This window comes from Xenopus tropicalis, chromosome 7 (assembly GCF_000004195.4).
Source record: "Xenopus tropicalis strain Nigerian chromosome 7, UCB_Xtro_10.0, whole genome shotgun sequence".
NCBI classification, from domain to species: Eukaryota; Metazoa; Chordata; class Amphibia; order Anura; family Pipidae; genus Xenopus; species Xenopus tropicalis.
Genome location: NC_030683.2, coordinates 105,443,658 through 105,462,403, shown reverse-complemented (window position 1 = coordinate 105,462,403; position 18,746 = coordinate 105,443,658).

Here is an 18,746-nt window from a genome sequence, read left to right as displayed (position 1 = left end):
GTGCGTTCCTGCACCTGGGCCAACGCAATCATTTGGCACATGAAGGCAATGGGCAGTCAGAAGGCAAAAGGCTCAGAATAGCACTGCTAGTACTAATAAAGATATAAATCAAACACTCAGTGACAGATTATTGGATATATCCACATAATCTGCTAACGGTCCAGCGCATGAGCAGCTGGAATAATTGACTATATCAGCACTCTGGTTTAATTTTCCTACCCAAAGGCATTGTTAACTGCGCCAATATTTATCCTCCAGTTGATAAAGCTTAGTGCTAGTCCATTTAACAAAAAGAGAGATTACTTATATCTATCCAGCAGAACATCAATTTCCCTAGCAAATTTCTTGTAGTAGAAAATCAAACTGATCCCATTGCTTTTTTATTACTCAGCGTATGACAACAACTTCTATGATCAGGCAGAGAAAGAAAACTTCAGGAGGAGCCGGAAGTGGAAGGTATCAGTAAAGGTTTAATACTGGATCCTTTTCTAATGCATACGGAATGAAAGCAACTGGATAGAAAGTGCGGAATAGAGCTAGAAAAATGGGCAAGGCAAGGCAAAAAGTAAAGCCACCAAATATTACTCCAACATTCTTTTATGAACATTATTTGTATAGGTACCATTATCAATGTGTCTTGTTATTCATGTGATGTGATATGGGATGCTTCATGTTCCCACTAACTGTTGTTTCAGTTTACCTTACTGTGTGTTATAGAGAGGGCAAGCAGGAAAAATAAAGCTACTCCATGTTTGGATCTTGCGAGGCAGAAAATTGCATTCTCAGTGAAGAGGTAACCCTTCTGCATGATGGACTCTTGCTTGTCTATGTGCTGAGAATCTAATTATCTACCTCGCAAGGACCAAACGGAAGTAGCTTCATTTCCCCTGCTTGCCCTGTTTAACTCCAGAAATAACATAAACAATGACAAATAACACAAAATAATATTTTACATGATTAAATAGACACAAATTACAGGTATGAGACCTCTTATCCAGAATGCTCGGGACCTGGGGTTTTCCGGATAAGGGATCTTTCCGTAATTTGGATCTCAGTAACTTCAGTCTGCTAAAAATCATTTAAATATTAAATAAACCCAATAGGATGGTTTTGCCTACAATAAGGGGTAATTATATCTTAGTTGGGATCAAGTACAAGGTACTGGTTTCTAATTAATTTTTAAAATTAGAATCCGTAATTCTGAACTTTCTGGAAAATGGGTTTCCGGATAAGGGATCCCATACCTGTATCTTCAGCACATTGATTTCATGTTAAACATGGGTATATACTGCTCATTTAAGGGATACAGCATATATGTTTTTTTTGTTTCTTGCATTAAACATGGCAAAGATTGAAACTGAAACGACTTTCACATTCCATATTCTTGGTTTTGCAGAGTCACTGCTTCCAGAGGATTACATATTAAAGTAAATTAGCAGTCTGCATATTTGCCCTATGTATGTATGAGCTGCTCCTCCTTATCTCAAATACTAAAGAAGGCTGTAGATTAGGTAAGAGAGGGGATTGTTTATACAGTGCTCACTTTTAAAGAAATTAGCCTGTTCAGATGGGAGAGAAGGGGAGATAGTTCTGGGTGAATTTGTAAAAAAATCTATTTTTGTGCTTATAGTACAACAAATAGAAACAGGTAAAATTTATTTTAATACAGGTGTATGTAGGTGTATATTGCTTAATTATTTAGCACTCAGCTTGCTGTTCCTTTATTATGGTATTATCCCCTAGTTAAAGCAAAACAAACAAAAAAAAACATTGTTTTGTATCATATGGTCAAAAACGCTGCTATTGTTATTGTTCCTAGACTTTTCCCAAAGGGATAATGTTAATTTCCACATTGTTTCCTTGACAACGCCTGTCTGAGCAGGGATGACAGATGCAGTGTTGCAGTTTGTACATACACTGCAAAAAGTACATTTAGCTATTGTATCACTCAGACCTGCCATATGCTCACCAAATATACTGAGCATCTTAAAATATATATACAGGTATAGGACCCTAGCCAAGGGTATTCCGGATAAGGGGTCCTTCCGTAATTTGGATCTCCATACCTTAAGTCTACTAAAAATTCAATAAAACATTAATTAAACCCAATAGGATTGTTTTGCCTCCAATAAGGATTAATTATATCTTAGTTGGGATCAATTACAAGGTACTGTTTTATTATTACAGAGAAAAGAGAATCATTTAACCATTAAATAAACCCAATAGGGGTGTTCTGCCCCCAATAAGGGGTAATTATATCTTAGTTGGGATCAAGTACAGGTACTGTTTTATTATTACAGAGAAAAGAGAATCATTTAACCATTAAATAAACCCAATAGGGCTGTTCTGCCCCCAATAAGGGGTAATTATATCTTAGTTGGGATCAAGTACAGGTACTGTTTTATTATTACAGAGAAAAGGGAATCATTTAACCATTAAATAAACCCAATAAGGGTGTTCTGCCCCCAATAAGGGGTAATTATATCTTAGTTGGGATCAAGTACAGGTACTGTTTTATTATTACAGAGAAAAGGGAATCATTTAACCATTAAATAAACCCAATAGGGCTGTTCTGCCCCCAATAAGGGGTAATTATATCTTAGTTGGGATCAAGTACAAGGCACTGTTTTATTATTACAGAGAAAAGGGAATCAGTTTTAAAATTCTGAATTTTTTGATTAAAATGGAGTCTATGGGAGACGGGCTTTCCGTAATTCGGAGCTTTCTGGATAACGGGTTTCCGGATAAGAGATCCCATACCTGTATATTGTTTTATATATATTTTAATACAACTGAATTTACTTTCTTTTATTTATTTTTTTTTTTTTAATTTACTTAGGCCATATCTAGTGATGAGCGAATCTGTTCCATTTCGCTTCACCGAAAAATTCGAAATGGCGAAAAATTAGCAAAACGGTGAAAATGTCGTGCGGCAAAAAAAATTATCGTCCGCGGCTATTATTTTGTCACGCGGCTGTTATTTTGTCGCACGCCTATTCTTTTGTCGCCCGCGCCTATTATTTTGTTACGAGGCTATTCTTTTGACGCCCGCGACTATTCTTTTTTTACGCCGGCGACAATTTTAGGACGTGCAGCGAATTTTTCGAGGCAAATTTTTTCAGCCGTTTCGCGAAACAATCCGCAGACGACGAAACGCGGAAAATCACCGCGAATCCATGCCTGGTGAAACAATTTGCCCATCGCTAGCCATATTCCAATTCACACCAGTTAGCACCAATTATGCCCAGACGCCATCTATGCATTCAGCCCTCCACCCATTTTCTGACAATCCCTGAGTTGATAGTGAGAAAATCCAGAGATTCCCTGCTCTGTCAAATAGAAGCAGCTCAGTGCCGAGGTAACAATGGGCTGTCTCTTACATGAACATTGATTCTAATGAATTATTATTTTTTAAAACATAATTACAAAATCGAACTATAACGGGAAGTAGTGTGGAAGCGAAAGACAAAGCTCTGTCCATTCATTGGCTGATGGGGCCTAGCATGTATGTGTGCCTTGGCTTTTTAAAAATGATTTCCTTCTTCTCTGTACAGGCCCGGATTTGTGGAAAGGCCACAAAGGCCCGGGCCTAGGGCGGCACAAGTTTAGGGACGGCATGCCGCCCCGCCGCAACAGAATTAATAAATTTGGCTCCCATACGGAGCAGTCGGGACCTCTCCCCACTGCTCCGTATGGGAGTTTAAATGTGCGATTGCGCATGCGCACTCGGGGGGAGAGGGTGCCGCGCGATTGCGCATGCGCACTTGTGGGGGGGCGGGGGCGGCCTCGGGGCGCCAAGAACTTAAATCCGGCCCTGTCTCTGTAATAATAAAACAGTACCTGTACTTGATCCCAACTAAGCTATAATTACCCCTTATTGGGGGCAGAACAGTCCTATTGGGTTTATTTAATGGTTAAATGATTCCCTTTTCTCTGTAATAATAAAACAGTACCTGTACTTGATCCCAACTAAGATATAATTACCCCTTATTGGGACAGAACAGCCCTATTGGGTTTATTTAATGGTTAAATGATTCCCTTTTCTCTGAAATAATAAAACAGTACCTGTACTTGATCCCAACTAAGGTATAATTACCCCTTATTGGGGGCAGAACAGCCCTATTGGGTTTATTTAATGGTTAAATGATTCCCTTTTCTCTGTAATAATAAAACAGTACCTGTACTTGATCCCAACTAAGATATAATTACCCCTTATTGGGGGCAGAACAGCCCTATTGGGTTTATTTAATGGTTAAATTATTCCCTTTTCTCTGTAATAATAAAACAGTACCTGTACTTGATCCCAACTAAGATATAATTACCCCTTATTGGGGGCAGAACCATCCTATTGGGTTCAAGTACAGTTTAATCATTTTTTTAGTAGACTTAAGGTAGGAGATCCGAATTATGGAAAGACCCCTTATCCAGAAAACCCCAGGTCCCGAGCATTCTGGATAACGGGTCCCATACCTGTACTACTAAAAAAGTATATTTTTATGAAACTAGCTTATGTAAATATGAGCTTATTCATGCAATATATTTTTATAGAGACCTATATTGTTTCAGGTCACCTTTAAGTTTTCTTTAAGTGCTTAGGAGTGTCAAGGAGTATCTAATTTACTTTCCATAAATTCCATATATGTTATTCTTACTTCAAAAAGAAAAAAATGGATATTTAATATCGTCATTGCCGTTGACTAATATAATTGCTGGGGGCACTGAATGTTCCTCAGCAGGGGGACCCCACAAACTCTAGTTACCCCTGAGTTGACTCTGAAAAACAACAATAGGATTGTTTGGCCACCAATATGGATTCATGCAGCTTAGTTGGGATCAAATACAAGCTATTGTTTTTACATTACAGCGATAAAGGAAATAATTATAATAAGATTCTCAATGGAAATGGCATTTTACATTATGGGTTTCTGGTTAATTTAACCATTCTTCCATTCTTCCATTTACCTAACAATTTGGTCATTAGAGGCTCCTGTGTCATTGGAATCTAAATACTCAGCAGTATGGCAACTCCTAATCATATGAAACAATATATGAAGCTAGCTAGGGCTCCCTGGGCAGAATAACATATGCCAGTATATTTTAATGAACATTGATAGAGAGTAATTAAGTAAATGTTGCGCCCGCTTGGGCATACTTTGCCGTTAATCATACCTACAATCACACAGGGCAGTCTAGCGACAAAATCATCGAGCTACCACACACAGTGAATGTAGTTACTGCGGCACGCTCCCTGAAATCCTATAAGAACCGACAACAACTGTACTGAGATTCAATTCACAGTGCATTTTTTTGTGCAAGAGTAACATTTGCCAGAACAGCTCAGAGAACATTAGTGCCGATACTCCCGAGGATGCAGCCTATATGCTACTCAGCGGGGGACACAAACATAACTCCTTCCAGAGCGGCCGCAGACAAGTTGATTTATGATTTGATCAGCCGCCGCTCAGCATGTCAGTCATGTTTTATCAAACGTGTGGGGAGACAGTGTTCCACTTCTTAGCCTCCAGCTGTTGAGTAGAATATTAATATATATAAAACAGTATGAATAATCTTGTCGATGGACAGGTTAAGTTTATCATGTCAAAATTTTATTAATAACGCTTAATGGAATTCATAAGCACATTTGTGCGGATTTTATGTTGTTTACCAAGAACCCTTTCGGTGCTGCCAGTGTGGCATTAGAATATGGGCACTTGCTATATCCTTATCCATTTAATGAGCCAGAAGGTCAATTTCCTAAGTCTGAACTGTGCCGTACAGTGTTATGCTGGTCAACACTGATTCTAAAGGTGGCCATACACGTTAAGATCTTCTCCCGATATCCCCACCTATGGGTGGGCAATATCGGGGGAATTTAGGCTAATTCAGTTGTTTGGCCCTGTGGCCAGTAGAACGCCGGAATAGGCGCAGTCGGTTTGGGGACCAATCTGACTACATTTTTTAACCTGCCCGATATCTGGCCAGATGTCTGTTGGGCAGGCCCGTCGTTTGTGCCCCTACACGGGCCAATAAGCTGCCGAATCGGTCTAAGGCAGTGCTGTCCAACTGGCGGCCCGCGACCCCCCTCTGTGTGGCCCCCCACCTGTCTGGCTGCTTTGATGGCTTACTTTTGAGTAAGCATTAAATGGTATCAGTACTGAGATTAACTGGCCCCCTGCATGGTTCTCACCTCAGATTCAGGCTGTAATCCCTCTGTATTGTTTAAATATGTAATCCCCTGTGTTTTTCACACCTTCAAATACCTGCATTGTTCACCCCCTGCAGTGTTCACACCTCAGGCTCAGACTGTAATCACTCCCATTGTTCACTTCTTCACACCTCAGACATAGGTACTGTAGGCAGAGTATGGCATATACAGCCAGCATAGGGCAGGGAGGGTATGGCACACACAGAAAGGGTAGGGAAGGCAGAGTATGGCACACACAGTCAGGGTAGGGCAGGCAGAGTATGGCACACACAGGAAGGGTAGGGCAGGCAGAGTATGGCACACACAGTCAGGGTAGGGCAGGCAGAGTATGGCACACACAGGAAGGGTAGGGCAGGCAGAGTATGGCACACACAGTCAGGGTAGGGCAGGCAGAGTATGGCACACACAGGAAGGGTAGGGCAGGCAGAGTATGGCACACACAGTCAGGGTAGGGCAGGCAGAGTATGGCACACACAGTCAGGGTAGGGCAGGCAGAGTATGGCACACACAGTCAGGGTAGGGCAGGCAGAGTATGGCACACACAGTCAGGGTAGGGCAGGCAGAGTATGGCACACACAGGAAGGGTAGGGCAGGCAGAGTATGGCACACAGAGGCAGCATAGGGAAGGCAGAGTATGGCACACACAGGCAGGGTAGGACAGGCAGAGTATGGCACACACAGGCAGGGTAGGACAGGCAGAGTATGGCACACACAGGAAGGGTAGGGCAGGCAGAGTATGGCACACACAGGAAGGGTAGGGCAGGCAGAGTATGGCACACACAGTCAGGGTAGGGCAGGCAGAGTATGGCACACACAGGAAGGGTAGGGCAGGCAGAGTATGGCACACAGAGGCAGCATAGGGAAGGCAGAGTATGGCACACACAGGCAGGGTAGGACAGGCAGAGTATGGCACGCACAGACAGCTTAGGACAGGCAGAGTGCTTCCTGTGTGTGCCATACTCTGCTTGCCCTATGCTGCTTGTGGGAGGTGAACCTGGCAGGGGGTTTGTTGTGGGAGTTTGTTAGCAGTTGGAAATAGCCATTAAATGGTCCCGAAGGTGTGTAATTATGTACTGGGGGTTGCTCTGCTATCCACAGGGGAGGAGGAGGCATATGGAATTTAAGGGTATATCTTAATATGACATAATTCTTTCACATATGAATGATGGTTGATATCCCCACAGTAAGGACCAAGCATTTGGGATTTTGCTGTGCTACCACCATTGTGATAAAATAGGTGTGGTTTGAAGTGGGTGTGGTTTCAAAAAGGGGAGTGGTCAAAACTGGCTTCCATTAGCGGCCCTCCACCATGTATGCTAGAGAAATTCCGGCCCTCGGCACCGTAGAAGTTGGACAGCACTGGTCTAAGGGATCAATATCGAAGGTGCAATCGGCCCGTGTTTACCTACCGTAACAATCACCCATCTTGGTATTGGAAATTGTTCACAGGGTTACGTACTCTACAGGTGTTCTGAGCAGTATCCAACTTGGCACGGCAACATCATTCAGTGTTTCTATTCTCTGCAGCTGTGCCGAGCCTACAAATCTTGGTAGTCATTCATTGAAAAAAGTGCTCTATGGTATTACCAAACAATAACCATCATGGTAAACTGAAGTGTTCTGCAACATTAAACTGGTCCACAGTAGAGCTGAGCAAAATTTAACTTGGAATACTGTTCTTTTTGTAGTAATACATATAAGGTCAAAGTAGGCATATTCTGTCATTCAGTCTTAAGCTGGCCATACACGGGCATGCCAAGTGAGCGGATCTTCACCCGATATCCCCACCTATGGGTGGGCGATATCGGGGAGGCATGTAGGCGACTTCGATCGCTTGGGGCCAAACAATCGAATTCTACACGCGGCAATGGGGCAGTTGATCCGACTAGATTTTCTAACCTGGCCGATCGATATCTGCCCAATTTCAGGCCAGATATCGGTTGGCCAGGCTCCTCGGTTCTGCCCCTACACAGGCCGATAACCTGCTGAATCGGTCCAAGGGACAGATATCGGCAGCTACTATCGGCCCGTGTATGGGGACCTTTACAGTGATCTACAGTTTAGAACAGTATTAATCTTGGCATTGTGTGTCATGTAGTGTTACGATGGTCTATAACAATTCCAATTTAGGCAGCATTCACACCTTTGTGAGTTTCAGAGGTCACCTTTATGAAGAGTTACAATGTGCCATTGTGATTGGATTAGTGGAAGAGTATATATGCTGAGGACTTCCCATACCAGTCAGTTGAACTGAAGAAGCTGCTCGGATGAGTAGTGAAACGTCTTCAGTGATTACTTAACAAGTTCAGTTGCTTTAGATTTATTTATACTAGATATACCATGGCCTGGATGAATGAAAATCTTCTTAGTCATACATACATATACATACATAGATACCTCAACGTGACAGATGCTTATGTTTCCTACATACACATCTTGCATTAAGGAGAACCAACAAGTCAATTCCACTTATTATCACTGAGAAGCTTAATTGACTTTGGCTGTTTTGCAACCCCTGGCACAGCTACTGCAGGTGTTTTTCAGTGGTTTTTGTGTTGTTGGATTTGGCATAGTATTGCACCCTTCTGTGGGTTGTTACTATGAAAACCTGCCAAACTTATAAGTGGATTTTCTATGACACAATACTCAGTAATACAAGCACCCACAGTTCATGCTGGATAATTTTACTTTAATTCAGGTCCAGTAGCTACAATAGCCTGCATACAATCTAGGGTGGGCCCGTTACTACCCAGCTGGTATTTGCCCGGCCCAGTTGGTAAATCACCAGCTAGTGCTGGATAAGCATTACAAATTTGCCAGTAATATAATTGCCAGTAAATGTGTAACACTCTACAAATTCCTCCTTACCCTAAACCTCTCCACTCATTTCCCCTCATAAGGCCAGACCAGCCTATACTCTGTCCAATTCCTGCCCACTTAACCCATTTCTCCACCCACTCCATGTGACACCCCCGCCTGCTCCCCAACCCAAAGGCGGTATAATAATAAAAATAGGTGGCAACCCTAATGGTTAAGGTTTTCCAAGTTTGAAAGGGCTAGGAAAAGCCTACCACCCAGCCGGTATGTGACTGGCCCATTGGTAAATCATTACAAACTGACCAGCAATGTAACTGCCAGTAAATGTGTAACACCCTACACATCCCTCCCTACCCTAAACCTCTCCACGGACTCATTACCAGATGGATCATTACCAGACAGACCAGCCTATACTCTGTCCAATTCCCGACCACTTAACCCATTTCCCCACCCACATATGTGTATTTTTACATATTTTAACTTTATTTTTGGTAGTTTTCTTTCACTATGCAAATTGGCCAATTTTTTTTCTACTTTTGAAATGGCTTTTGGCTGCTTTTTTTCATTGACTTTGGCTGGTTTTGACCTCGCAACCCCTGGCACTGCTATTGTGAAACTGACTGGTTCACTATAGGGGCTACCATGTTTATTATCTCTTGGCTTGTGAAGGCCGGCTGTAGGCAGAGCAGCAGCAGAACTGTCAGAGAGGATTTATAGAGGCAACTGAGTTCAAAAGAAAGCTGCAATTTGTCTAATGAGCGTTGCTAAGTATAGTAGTAGAGCAGAAACAATAAGTCAGGAAAAATTTACTGAGGTGCCAGCAACCTGAAGAAAGCAATGTATCAAATAAGCCTTACATGGGATGGGATGCAGCAGGAGAATGAGAGCAGTGAGGGTTTGCAGGGGAAGTGCCCAAGAAATCAACTCACTTTACTATTAAATGAACATTTTTGTTGATAGGGCAACCATGCTGTCCATCATTTAATCCTCAAACCTCAAGCGCTGTTAAATCAATGGGATATACAGGAAGTAGCTAATGGGGGCAGGTCATCATAAAAGGAACAGTAACACCAAATAATGAAAGTGTTTTAAAGTAATTGAAATATAATGTACTGTTGCCCTGCACTGATAAAAGCTGTGTGTTTACTTAAATATAAAGCTAAATATAGCTTATATAATATGAGCTAAATGGCCTCCCACAAAGCAACCCGTTTGCCATTTGCCCTAAATGTTTGTATCTGTCCAACTATCACCTATCATTATCCAAACTGGAGAAAAAATGTAGCGAGAATACTACGTGAGTATTTTATGCAAACCTCAAATTGCCAGGATTTATTAAAGAGAAAACAAAATGCAAAAACTTGCAAAAAACTTGCCAATTAACAGCTGGCGAGGTTCTATGAAGTCAATGGCAATTGTCTCAAGCAATTATATTTATTTTCCTAAATCATTAAAATACACAATTAAAATATTTCAGCCTTATTGAAAATACAAGAAGCAATTCAGAGAAGTGACTGCATGGGCTCATTGATGTGGTTCTTGCTCTGACGCCCCTGTAATTCCGATCCGATCCTTTGGCTCTAGAGTCAAATGACTGGATCAGTTAAAGTAGGCATATCGGGGAAAGAACCACTTTTTTGGTGACCTTGCCAAACATTCAGATCTATATCAGTGTATCGTTAATCAAGTCCCTTGCAGGCAACAAAACATCCAAAAGTACCTTGCCATTATGATCCGTAGGAACTGACCAAGGCAAAACATTCAATTGCAAAGCTGTACAAAAATGCCTTCTGTGCAATTCAAATGTTGCGGCCTAAGTGGTTTCTCTGTTGGTGGGAAAACCACTATGTGTGACATTATTAAAATGAGTAGAAAATCCTTTCATTTTTTGTGTAAAGGTGGCCATAAATGGGCCAATAAAAACTTCTGTCAGACCCCTGTATGGGGCCCTCTGACAAGTCTGCCTGACTGATATCAGGTTTAAAAATCCTGGGGGGGGGCAAGTTTGTTGAGCCAGTCCTTGCCCAGATGGCCTGCGTCCCGCCAATCTGATATCGCCCATCTCAATGAAGGCATATTGGGGAGAGATCTGCTCATCTGTCGACCTCACCACATAAGTGGAGCTTTCAGCTTATGGTCAGTTTTAGCATACCTCCCAACATTTGGAAAATGGAAAGAGGGACAAAAAGACATGACGCGTATAGTGTGGTGGAATTTTTTTTGACCACACCCCCCAAATACCACTCCCATTTTACAAAATTTGGCAGGTTATTAAAAGTTCAAACACATTTTTGGGGGTTTTGGGGTCTTGTTTTATGTGTTATTACAGTTTTGCTAATGCAGGTGAAATTGCCCTTTAAGCTGCAAGTCTCAGTTCCCCCAAGAGACCTGTTTAGCTACTTCTTTAATTAAATGTGAGAAACAATATATCTCAGTGCAGGTGTGGCTTGTTAACTTTCTGGGCTCTCTGCCAAAAGCTACCTTTTAATTAAATGTGAGAAACAATGTATTTCAGTTCAAGTGAAGCTAGTTAAGATTTCTGGGCTCTCTGCCAAAAGCTACTTTTTAATTGAGTTTGTATCTTTTTTAGCGTTCAAAGGGAAATGAGGGACTTTTCAGTAAGAATCCGGGACTGCAGCCTGAGCTGTTAAAAGAGGGACTGTCCCACGAAAATCAGGACAGTTGGGAGGTATGGTTAAGTTATCCTTTAATAAGCAGGATTTATCTTCTATTTGCTTTTAGTGTAACTGATAGTAAAGTATGAGGACACAGAACACTGTACACATGAAACAAGAGTCATTGTAAGGCATCTAGACCAAAAGCGGCATACACTATCTTCTCAGTGGCCCTTTTGATCTTTTTGAATTTCTTCCGGTGGCATTTGTTATTATTCAGCAAACTGTGTCACAACCAGAGGTGGCTCTGCCATTATATAAAGTAAAAACGTGCACTGTACCAGGGGCAGGAAGAAGTTGTTTGTCTGCCCCAATAGGGGTTACAATCATATTTCCCCATTCCATGCCCACTAACAAATGCTTACTCAAAGATTATCTAGTAACATGGATAAAGTTTGCTACATTTTTCATGTTGCACAGGGCATTCCAATGGCAGCCAAGAAAAGGTAAGGATAACCACTATTGCTTCTCTAGTGCCGCATAGAATAGGACCGAAACTATCTTGCTACAACCCAGAATGGCCTAGAAAGAACTGGACTCCATCTACACTGATTTGCTGTTGCTAAGTAGTAATACAGTATTGGTATTAAATTCTAATTTCCACATTCACAGTCCCACATTACCGCTATGAAAGACACAGGTCTGAACAAGTTTATTCTGCATTCCAGATCACTAGTTATGCATTACATTTCATTTAACCTTTTATAGAGACCAAAGTACACAGGGCAATGAACGCTGAGTTGTTCCCCCCATGCTCTTGAACAGACTATATCTTTAATATTTTCATTACTGTTTGCGACATGTCTGTGTTATCATTCTTATCTACCTCTTGAAGGCTGAACTCATGTTTCACTAAGGGAGGCTATTGCATGATCCCACCTTTAACCCAGCGCCATGGAACTTCAGGGAAATGCTTGCGGTACCGCTTTTATCAGCACAATGATGTTAGGCTAATTTTACTTCAGATAACCATGTAAATATTCTGGGAAGCAGAGGAAGGTTTGTAGCTAAAAAAAGAGAAGGCTAAAGTCAAACTTTTGGATGCACTGCGAATTTCCGCGGCAAATTTTTTCATCCGTTTCGTGAAACAATCCACCAATGGCGAAACGTGGAAATTCGCCATGAATCCATGCCTGGCGAAACATTTCGCCCCTCAATATTAATGATGTAAAAGAAGGACGCCAGGAGTTCTTTTGCAGCAATCGCAACAATAACTGGTGTATTGACCAAGACAATCAAGTCAATGCAGGGTAGTCAATACTCATAAATGCAGATGGAATGTCAGATATAAAGAGGCACACGATGCAGCAGTATCAAATGATGCACCACTAAGTAGATTTATAGCCTTAGGGTTTCCACCTTAAGTGATCTCTACAGCCAATTTGAATTATGGAGAAGATATGACTGAATTCCCTGTCACTACTGTGGTCCCTTTACTATAGCAGCAAAGCCTGTAAAGGAGGCTATTCCCACTGTTCTCCTAGTTGGAGCCAGAACGCTGCTCTTTCTAACCTAGACTGACTATCTCACTTCAACAGAAAGTGCTATAACAAGAACTATCCTGCTCTTACTATTCCCCATTCACGGGGTCCCTGCTCCCCGACTTCACTAGAGGTACTGGTCCCTCTGGGGCATAATTGATCCCAGGCTCAGTGGAAAATTCACCTGGTTCAACAGATGCAGGCAAAAAAGGAAGATCCACCCCCTGCTAAACACAAAGTACAACAATAAATACAGATAGATACAAGATAAATACAGCTGAAATAAGTTAAGCGTCGAGGACACAAGAGGAAGGAGGTCCCTGCCCCGTAGAGCTTACAATCTATATGGGAGGGTAACTTACAGACACAAATAGGCAAATATAAGTGCTGTAGGTCACTGTGGGTGACATTACAATATAAGTGCCAGTTCCCAAATCAGGTGCTGGGTGAGTGCTCCAAAAGGGAGTCTTAAAGTTTAGTTTTAAAAAGACCGGGGGAGGATTCACTCCGGAGGAAATCAGGGAGGGCATTCCAAATGTAAGGGGCAGCAAGGCAGAAAGGTTTAAGGTGGGAAACAGCAGCAGTAGTGGGGGGCGCAACCAAATGATTGCTCTGTGAGGAACGAAGGAGTCAGCCAGGAACGTACGGAGACACAAGGGAAGAGATGTAGTGAGGGGCAGAGGAATGGAGGGCTTTGAAGATTAAGAGAAGGAGTTTGTACGATATTCTTTGTTTAACAGGAAGCCACGATAAGGACTTTAGCAGGGGAAGGGCCTAACCTCTCCTGGATGAGAGGAGGAGAATTCTGGCAGCAGTGTTTAATATAGACTGTAGGGGGGAAAGATGGGAGTTAGGGAGGCCAGTTAGTAGCAGGTTACAGTAGTCAAGTCGGGATATGATGAGAGCATGCATGAGCAGCCTAGCTGTTGCAGTAGAAAGAAAGGGACGGATTTTGGCAATATTGCGTAAGAAAAAGTGACAGGTTTTGACAGTGGTGTTAATGTGGTCAGAAAAGGAGAGACTGGAGTCAAAGATCACCCCCAAACAACGTGCCGAATCGACAGGGTTGATGAGGGTGCCTTCAATAGAGATAGAAAAGGGCGGGGTAGAACCAGGCTTAGAAGAAAACACCTGCTGACACAGTGCAGGGAAATTTATAATTCTTTTGGGTGATTATCTCCTATTTATTTAATTAGATTTTTTTTTTTCAAAGAATCTCAAAAATTTAAATAAAAAAAAGACTTTGAGATTGAATTTCTTTCCTGACATTTTTTTGCAACATGGAAAAAAAACTCCATGTTGAATTTGAATAATTTTCCCCTTAGACAATCTTATTGGGGAGGCTGAGGTAGAAAGACACTAGAAGAAAAACAGGCAAGCCTTAACAATAAATGTACAGGTATGGGACCCATTATCCAGAATGCTCCTGACCCGGGGATTTCTGGATAATGGATCTTTCCGTAATTTCGATCTCCATCTTATTTAAACATTAAATAAACCCAATAGGATTGTTTTGCCCCCAATAAGAATTAATTATATCTTAGTTGGTATCAGGTACAAGGTACTGTTTTATTATTACAGAGAAAAAGGAAATCATTTTTAGAAATTAGAATTATTTGCTTATAATGTCTATGGCAGACGGTCTTCCCATAATTCGTAACTTTCTGGATAACAGGTTTCCGTATTATGGGATCCCTTATCCGGAAACCCATTATCCAGAAAGCTCCGAATTACAGAATGCCCGTCTCCCATAGACTCCATTATAATCAAATAATTCAGAATTTTAAAACTGATTTCCCTTTTCTCTGTAGAAATAAAACAGTACCTTGTACTTGATCCCAACTAAGATATAATTACCCCTTATTGGGGGCAGAACAGCCCTATTGGGTTTATTTAATGGTTAAATGATTCCCTTTTCTCTGTAATAATAAAACAGTACCTGTACTTGATCCCAACTAAGATATAATTACCCCTTATTGGGGCAGAACAGTCCTATTGGGTTTATTTAATGGTTAAATGATTCCCTTTTCTCTGTAATAATAAAACAGTACCTGTACTTGATCCCAACTAAGATATAATTACCCCTTATTGGGGCAGAACAGTCCTATTGGGTTTATTTAATGGTTAAATGATTCCCTTTTCTCTGTAATAATAAACCAGTACCTGTACTTGATCCCAACTAAGATATAATTACCCCTTATTGGGGGCAGAACAGCCCTATTGGGTTTATTTAATGGTTAAATTATTTCCTTTTCTCTGTAATAATAAAACAGTACCTGTACTTGATCCCAACTAAGATATAATTAATCCTTATTGGGGGCAGAACAGCCCTATTGGGTTTATTTCATGGTTAAATGATTCCCTTTTCTCTGTAATAATAAAACAGTACCTGTACTTGATCCCAACTAAGATATAATTACCCCTTATTGGGGCAGAACAGCCCTATTGGCTTTATTTCATGGTTAAATGAATCCCTTTTCTCTGTAATAATAAAACAGTACCTGTACTTGATCCCAACTAAGATATAATTACCCCTTATTGGGGGCAGAACAGTCCTATTGGGTTTATTTAATGGTTAAATGATTCCCTTTTCTCTGTAATAATAAAACAGTACCTGTACTTGATCCCAACTAAGATATAATTACCCCTTATTGGGGCAGAACAGTCCTATTGGGTTTATTTAATGGTTAAATGATTCCCTTTTCTCTGTAATAATAAAACAGTACCTGTACTTGATCCCAACTAAGATATAATTACCCCTTATTGGGGGCAGAACAGCCCTATTGGGTTTATTTCATGGTTAAATGATTCCCTTTTCTCTGTAATAATAAAACAGTACCTGTACTTGATCCCAACTAAGATATAATTACCCCTTATTGGGGCAGAACAGCCCTATTGGGTTTATTTAATGGTTAAATGATTCCCTTTTCTCTATAATAATAAAACAGTACCTGTACTTGATCCCAACTAAGATATAATTAATCCTTATTGGATGCAAAACAATCCTATTGGGTTTAATTAATGTTTTGTTGCTTTTTAGTAGACTTAAGGTATGGACATCCAAATTACGGAAAGACCTCTTATCCGGAATAACTTTGGTCCCGAGCATTCTGGATAACGAGTTCAATAACTGTACCAATAAATATGCTAGCCAAAATAATTACTTTTCCAAAATAAAAGCAAAATCAAATTTTTACTTTACAATCTTTTTATAAATATATATAAATATATATATATATGCTTTTTTTGGCAAAGACAAACACATGTCAATTTCTCTAACACACTATAGTGTTCTTCTGTCTACATTGATAATACTCAGGGAAATATAGGTTATGGCCCTTCCTCACACTTTTGTTGCTATAATTTTTTGCATTTTTTTCTGCATTTTTTTTGGCAATCCTTTAGGTCCTGGGAGTGCTGTACTTTGCCCTGAGGCTGAAGGAGTTAAAGTTACTTCCGTTTTCTTTATAGATATACTATTATTGGACCGGGGAAAATCACAGCTGGTTTCCAGAATTCTTTTTTCAAAAAACAACAGATTGCCAGAAAATACAAGCTAAAATCTCCAGGGGCCTGTGTGAGCTGCAGAATCTGAACAAACAAGAATCAGCTCTGGGACCCATTAGTACCGGGTTATCTTAAAGCAAATAGGATTCTACTAGGAAGGAAAAAACATATGTCTCTTGTATTTCCATTTCAAGCCTGTAGCGAACCGGTGCCAAAAAAAGATTACAGTTTAGATATATCTACTAGTCCCAAATAATCTGTGAGCTCAAATTCCAGTGTTACATTGTCTATAGTAGTGCTGCCCAACTGGCGGCCCGCGGGATGCATCCAGCCCCCCTCTGTGTGACCCCCCCCCCCATCTGGCTGCTGTGACTGCCCCTTACCTGTCTGGCTACTGATACCTTTAAATGGTATCCGTACTGAGATTAACTGGCCCCTGCATTACTCCAACCTCAGATTCAAGATGTAAGCCCCTTTATTGCTCATTCCTTTAAGTCCCTGTATTTTTCACACATGCCCTATGCTGCCTGTGTGTGCCATACTCTGCCTGCCCTATGCTGCCACTGTGTGCCATACTCTGCCTGCCCTATGCTACCCGTGTGGTCCATACTCTGCCTGCCCTACCCTGCCTGTGTGTGCCATACTCTGCCTGCCCTATGCTACCCGTGTGTGGCTTACACCATCAGCCCTCCACCATGTTGATGAAAATTCCAGCCCTCGGTACCACAGAAGTTGAACAGCTCTGGTCTATGGTGTGATTTACGGTGTATTGGCCTTTTCTCTTCCTCCCCCTGTAAAGGCAAGTTATGTTGTAATAACGTTTATAATGGCCTGCATATATGATAGGAAAGATGAAAAATATATTGACTTCCAAACAGTTTTTCTGCTTACGCATATAAGGATATTCTCTCTTTGTCTGATGATGAGGGAAATTTTTTGCAAGGTATGGATTAGTGGCAAAATTCTGCATTTAGCCTTTGGCAAACACTCCAATGTATTTTGCATTGAAAAAATAGCTGCAAATAAATGCCCATTGACTTCAATGTGTTTCATACATTTTCACTTTTTCACAAATTTTCAGGCAATGCAAAAGGGGGCAGATTTGCTCATCACTATCTGCTAGTGCCTTTATTTTCATAAAGTCCTCCTGCTTGGGAAAATCAATTTGGATGAAGTAGTTGCACTTGTAGATTTATTCTGCATGACGAGGCGCTATATAAATAAATTCTGAGCAAGATAATGTGAGTGTACTATAGAAAGCTGAATTTCAGGCAGCTTTAATGCAGGGTAAGCAAAGTTTTCCATTACTGATCCCGAGAACCTTGGGTGCCGAAAATAAAGTGTTGTTTTCTCTTGCTAACTGACATTGTCACTTGGCACGATTATTATGACCTAATGAATTGGGACCAAAATCAGAAAATTCAGTTTCATGCATGCACAGTACAGATATGGGATCCGTTATGTGGATGTCCATTATCCAGACCATCTCCCATAAACTGCATTTCAAACAAATAATTCTAATTTTTTAAAAATGTTTTCCTTATTGCTGTAATAATAAAGGAATACATTGTACTTGATCCCTGCTAAGATATAATTAATCCTTACTGGATGCAAACAATCCTAATGGGGTAAATTACTGTTTAAATGATTTTTGTAGTTGACTTAAGGTATACAGAACCAAACTATAGGAAGACCCCTTATCTGGAAAACCCCAGGTCCCAAGTATTCTGGATAACAGGTCCCATACATGTACAGTAACTTCTGGAGGTCTCACTGTGTTGTTTATGAGACTACCCCAACCCACCATGAGGTACACCTGGGAGCAGAGGAAACATTTGGATTAGTCGGCATGAGGATCTGTAGTTATATTACTAGCTGCACACCTTCCCCTTCAATATTCATGGTGCTTCTGTTCCCTAGGTGCCTGGCCCAGCATCGACATACAACTCAGCAAAAGTGCTTTTGAAACATTTGTTTGTGTCACTTTATTCATGACGAAGGGAGGGTTATCCCCATGAAACATTGGATTGTCTTCATAAGTCAGTGTGAGGCTAAGTGATG